This window comes from Chrysochloris asiatica, unplaced genomic scaffold (assembly GCF_000296735.1).
Source record: "Chrysochloris asiatica unplaced genomic scaffold, ChrAsi1.0 scaffold00286, whole genome shotgun sequence".
Taxonomy (NCBI): domain Eukaryota; kingdom Metazoa; phylum Chordata; class Mammalia; order Afrosoricida; family Chrysochloridae; genus Chrysochloris; species Chrysochloris asiatica.
Window position 1 is genome coordinate 1,427,596 of NW_006408804.1, and position 6,771 is coordinate 1,434,366.

Genomic DNA, 6,771 nt, shown 5'->3' on the forward strand with positions numbered 1-6,771 from the left:
GGCACATAACAACAACAACAACAACAAGGTATATCAATGAATCTGGTCACACCTTCAAAGTTTCCCTCTTGTGAAAAAGGGAATATTACCAAGATTAACCTCTTTATTATTTTTAAAAAATTTTCTTGAAAAGAGTACTTTCCTAAGTAGTAAGGCAGGTTGAATAAATAAGACAACTGATGGGTCTAATAACAATTGTGATGGACAAGCTCTTAAACTCCTTGTGGTTAGGGATGTTAATTGCTGTGTATTCTCTTTGTTGAAATGACTATAATTGCTGTAAGTGCTTTATAATAACTTAAACTGATCTGTCTTCACACCAGGTGTGCGGATCCATCTGTACTAACAAAGTACAGTGTGGAAAGAGTATATTGAATATATTGTGGGAGCACTTTGTTTCAATAAAAAGACGTGAGTTTGGAAGTTGGGTTAACCTGTATTAGAATCCGATCTCTGCTTCAAATAAACTGAAGAGTCCTGTGAGAATTGTATGAAGTATATTAGGTTTGTTTTCTTTACAGTAGATTCATGATACTTGAAACATTTTATAGGAAATTTGGTTTGAGAATGAAATAAGGTAACATGAGGGGCTATCACAATGTCTGAAAAATAAGATCTGTTTAATAAATGTAAGGTTTTGTTTTTCCTTTAGCTAAGAATTTCACTTAGAATTCTTCTGCATAACTATTTGAAGCCCCTTTAAATATTACACTCAATAATTTATTGCCTTTATGCTCAATACCCTCTAGTGAGAATTCTATGAGTTAATGTTTATTGGGTATATATCATGCCTGAGCTGAGCAATCTCATTTATTTCTTACTTACTTAGGCCCCATTTTATAGATGAAGAAAATGAAAATAGAGAGATTAAGTAGATTTGTTCAAGATAAAACTGGTAAACTGTATGGTCAGCATTCATACTCTCAGAGCTTGTTTCTGAAGCTGCGCTCCTAATGACTCTCTGCTAATTCTCTTGCTTACTCATATTCATTTACTTTCTCTTTGGGTTTCCCACCTCTTTAAACTATACTCCACCAGATGAGGCAGAAAGAGGATTATGCAGATATACAATAAATTAAATTTCCATTTTTTAAATAACTCAAAATCAGAGTCACAGAGAAAGAGTAGAAGGAAAAGAACATGGCTGTGAGAATGACTTTGGTTTCAGTGTCCAGTGGGAGAGACCTTGGTGAATCTCAATCAGAGAAGAGATCATTGCGTTCTCTTTAATTCAAGGGTTTTCTCGTGGTAAAATGGTTAACTTGGTGAGGATCCACTGTTGTTTTAGGTGCCATCGTGTTAGTTTCCACCCATAGCAACCCTATGAACAGTAGAACAAAAACTGCCCTGTCCGGTGCCAGTCTCACAATCATTGTTATGCTTGAGCCCATTGCTGCTGCCACTGCACTAGTCCATCTCCTTGGGGTCTCCACTTTATGAAGCAGGATGTCCTTCTCCAGGGATTGGTCCCTCTGGATAATATGTCCACAGCATGAGACATAAAGTTTGGCCATCTTAGCTGCTAAGGAGCATTCTGATTTTACTTCTTCCAACACAGATTTGTTTGTTCTTCTAGCAGTCCATGGCACTTTTAATATTCTTCTCCAGTGCATTTACTCAAACACATCAATTCTTCCATGGCCTTCCTTATTCATTGTCTAACTTTCATATGCATATGAGGCTATTAAAAATGCGATGGCTTGGGTCAGTACTTAAACTGACATCTGTGCTCTTGAATGCTTTAAGGAGGTCTTGTACAACAAATTTGCCTAATGGCGGGCCATAGCTCCTGGGTATTAAACCTTTAGCAACTTACTGAGCACTGAGAATTAGGTGGGGTTTTTTTTTAGGTAAAATTAAGTCACTGAGTTTGGGTATGCCAATGTATTCTTGGGCTCACAGAATATCCATTATGATTCAATTGTATCTACCTAAGGGGCGATTTGGGGTCCAGTGTAAAGGAATATTTTCTGCATACCTATTCACTTGGCCACAGCTGTTGAGCTCAAGGAAGTGCATACTGTAAGGTGTTGTACAAATACTGTTTATACTCAATTTAAAAAGTACAAACACAAAGTTTTAAGAGAAGGAACTAATTTTGCCCACAACTGTATACACCAGAAAATCTTCTGGCCATTGGTGGGGTTGTGGTTGCCAACAGTCAACTTGCAACTTGTACAATACTGTCAAGTGTGATAATTGTTGACATGTAGCTGAATCTTGATGATCCTTACATTAAACACTCAGGTCAGAGCACAAAGAATAAAGGTTATTCAAGCACTTGCCCTCTGCTTTAATTTCATCTCAGGAATATGTCTCTATAGATGTGTGATTATACATACACACACATACACACACACACACGCATATAATACAGGTGTCCTGGTGTAGGATCAGCACTGGACTGTGAACCACAAAGTTGGTAGTTCAAAATGGCTGTTCCCTATACAGGGTCACTATGAGTTGGAACCGACTCGACACTTGATATGTATGTATGCATGTATGTATACATACATATACACACAAAAGGGATTTAAAAAAACTCATGGAAAAATGGAATGAAGAGTTAAGATTATGAAATTTTCCCATGAATTTGGAAGCACCTTCACCTGCATGCATGCATGTTGTGTGTGCATGTTTAAATTGTGGTTTGAATTTTGAATATGAAAAGGATGAATAAGAGCATTTTGTACGCTTGAAATTAAGACCCTTTTGAATGGACTGCATGGGAATTTATTGCCTTTAAATAAAAAGCAAACTAAGAAATCACTGACTTTCCTTTCATTTCACATTTACTTTACTAACTCATCCTAAGCCTTGTTCTCTTACCTATCTCCATCACTCCCAGATCCATATGGACAAGAGAGTAATGATTCTGTGGAGATTCTATCTTACCCCTCTTGTTCTGTCCCTAGCCAACCTCAAGAAAACTTGTAAGCCAGTCACTTTGTGCCTTTATAACCCCAAATTTTGGTAGCCAAAGTCTAAATTGCCCATCCCTATTAACTGTGAACTGCAAGGTCAGCAGTTCTAAACTAGCACCTGCTCCATGGGAGAAAGATGAGGCTTTCTGCTCTCGTAAAGATTTACAGCCTCAGAAGCCCTGTTCAGGGTTGCTGTGGGTCAGAACTGACTCAACGGCACTTAACAACATTAACCCAGAGTGCTGAGGATGCAAGCTTGATTCTTGCTATGAAGAAGCCTTCCCTGTCAGTTGGAATTTTGGACAACGTCACCCATAAACAAAGGTCCAGTTGTAGCAATTTATGCTTGCTCCCTGTATCAAACTTTATCTTTTTCTGATTGAGTTTTGGTCAGCAAGCCTTCCAAGCTAGGTCAAATGGGTACTATCTGCAAGTTTGTGAATTCTCACATGCCTCCCCCAACTTAAGACCAGCTGGCCGCTTCACCGTAACTCTAGCCAATGAATCCACTTTTGACCAGCTCTGTTTTCCTTCAATTTTGCCAGCATAGACATTTTGTTGCTATATTATGTTTTTAGAAATTTAATAAATACATAACTCTTGGAAAATAATACATAAATCATTTTGTGTTGTTGTTAAGTGCTGTCAAGTCAATTCTGACCCATAGTGACCCTGTATAGTGTTTTTAAGGATCAGCTGGTGAGCTTGAACCACTGACCTTGGAGTTCAAACGACTTTGCAGTATGACACATTAGCCCACAACACCACACCAGGCACTAGGAAGTTAATTCCAAATATTAGTGAATAAAATATCTCTCAGACTAATGATAAAAATAACACAGTTAAAATATTATGGTGTTCACTGGACAAGAATGTACATTCATAAATAAAAGCACTTTCCCCCCCTAATTCCATCTTAAGTGAATACATTATTGAAAAGCAGTGCAGTCCATGAGTAATGTTGGTTAGACAATTTGATGGGTTAGGTATGGTTAATTTGACAATAGTCAGCATGAATGCCTACTTCTCTGGCTTCAATTCTTCCTGTTCAGTTAAATGATGTTTAAAAGGAAACATTGCTGAATTATTTTTACTAATGATTGAGCAATAGCTGGCTACTTGCTCCTCCTGGTTCTAAGATTTCTATTTCAGAGCTGAGTTGGGAATAAATTGCACAATGACATGGAAATATTTTCTTGAAAGTATTTCCCACTTTGTTATTAATCTCACATATCGAAGACAAAAGTCCTAAAGTGGAAGACACAGAAAAATAGGAAAAGCATTTTGAATGGCAGGAGATAAATTTATGTAATATAACTAGCATTTCTAAGCTGGATTTCATGAGCTAGCATTTTTTTTTTCTGGCAATAATTCACAATAATAAAAATAATCCTAGCAGGCAATTTATATAGAATACAAGAAAATACGTATCCTAAGGAAAGTGCATTTTCAAATGAGAGAAAATTGATTAGACTGAATCTGTTTTAAATGCTGAGTCAGGGCTTACATTTCTTTTTGGAATCTGGCATTATTTCAGCCATCATAACAAAGGGTATCACAGCCAGAGAAATGAATAACAAGTTAACTTCAGCAACTAAAATAAAAGTTTTAAAAAACTCAGTGGGGTCAGTTGGTATGTTGTGGTTATTGTTAGGTGTCATCAGGTCTGTTCTGACAAAACACTGCCTGGTCCTTCATCACCCTCCTAATTATTGTTACGCTTGAGGTCATTGCTGCTGTCACTGTACCATTCCATCTCATTGTGTGCTTTCCTCTTTCACACTGACACTCCCCTTTACCAAGCACGATGTCCTTCTCCAGAGACTGGACCCTTTGACAACAATAGGTCTGAAATATGAGAGAGAAACAATCATCTTCCAAGCTTCTAAGGAGCATTCTGACTTTACTTCTTCCAAGACAGATTTTATTCTTCTGGAAGTCCACTGTACTTTTAATATTCTTCTCCAACACCATAACTCAAATGCATCAGTTCTCCTATGGTCTTCCGTATTCATTATTCAGTTTTCACATGCATATGCTGGTGTTAAGTGCTGTTAAGTTGGTTCCAACTCACAGTAACTCTGAATAGGGTTTCTGAGGAGTGGATGATGGATTTACACTATTGAACTTGTGGTGGGGGCTTATTGGAAATACCATGGATTGGGTCATGGACACCTTAGTTCTCAAACTGATATTTTTGCTCTTGATGACTTTAAAGAGGTATTGGGCAGAAGATTTGCCTAATGCAATATGTCCTTTGATTTTTTTTTAAATGTTTTATTGTGAATTATGTGATAATTTACATTTAAGAACATTAGCTTTACATTCATCTTATTATATATCATTTCATTGGTATGGTTACAATACCTTCCATGCATCATCATCAACCAAATTGTACACCCTGCAAGTCTGCCCCCGGTTATCAGTACACAGCACCTCTCCCTCTCTAGGTCTAGAGTTCCCAGCCACTCCATCTCCACATCATCGTCTCTGCCTCTATCTCTGGTGTTACTCTTTCTCTGGGTAGGGTCCTGGACTCTGCTCTTCTCCCTTGATGGTCCCAGGGTCCTCTGCTCCTGGACTGCAAAGTCAACCACTCCTCTATTTTTGCTACAAAATGTCTACCTTTACATTTCCAACCCTCACAGTCAGTCCTGATAGTAATTATTCACTATTGTACATGAGTGCTATCCACATCTCCCTTCATCAGTCCCGCCCAGACAGATTGGAAACTACTCAGTGGAGATTCTACCTTCCTCTGCACCCTCTGGATTTAGGCTCCCTCTTGAAAGCTTGTAAGCTAGTCACTTCTTGCCTTTGTAGCGCCTGCCCCCCTCAATTTTGGGTAGCCAATGTTCAAATTGCCCATCCCTATCTACCCTGTGTATTGAGGGGGTGGGGATGATCCTAACTGTAAAGATTTGTTCCCTCTTTTGAGCTACTGCCTCTAAAGGTGTAGGTCAGGTTCATCAAATTGTATCAGATTACTTTTTTTCCCCTCTTCTTTATTCTTCCAGTTGAGTTCTGATCATCTAGCCATTGAAGCCAGGTCAAACGGGTATTATCTGTAAGGGCGGGTGTTCTTGTGCATATGCCCTCTCTTCTTATCAACTGGACACTTCAATGCTCTGCTCTAGTCCTCTGTGGCTATGTCACTGACTCTGGGCCCAGGAGTCCCCAGGTCTTGCCAAACTGCTGGCCAACCAGATCTCCACCTGGGTTCCCAGGAGTCTATTGAAAGTGGTTGGATTTAGCTCGCAGCTTCATTGTTGTTTTACCCTCACTTACCCATATCGGTGACCAACGTGCTCACCAGTCAGAGCACTTGTCTGCTCCTGTATTCCCATTGAGTCTCAGTCTTGGAAAGGGGTTACCCTGAGGGGATCTGGGTAAGACTTGCCTTGATGTCTCCTGGGTGGGTGATCAACTTGCTTGTTCTTGTGTTGAACTGCCATTATGGTTTTTGTGTTTTTCCTGTTGGTCTTCCTTTCAAGAAATACCTCATCTTCTGTTCTTCTAACTGTTCCAGGCTGGTCTGCTTGTCCTTTCAAGTGAAAATTTCCCACCTCAGAAGATTCTGGATGGAGTTCAGGATTCCACTTATGGTCTTATGTAATGCAGAGGCTCCACAGGAAGCCTCCTTCACTGGGCACACTGTAACCCTATTTTAGGTATTCCAATCAGTTATAGGCAGAAGATGAACTTACAAGCTTTCTATGGTGATATTTTTGGTTATTCCCTTCTCTCCCCCTTGAGTGTCTATTTTATTATGGTATGCCAGGGAAAACAAGATTCAAAAGACAGCCAAGCATCTTAACATTATTTCCCCCCTTTTGCCCATTCCAAC

At 39.1% G+C, this 6,771-nt stretch overlaps 1 pseudogene; it reads left to right on the forward strand.

Moving 5' to 3' along the window:
• Positions 1 to 875, forward strand: part of LOC102840174 — a 2,155-nt pseudogene extending 1,280 nt beyond the window's left edge.
• Positions 876 to 6,771: the final 5,896 nt, after the last annotated feature.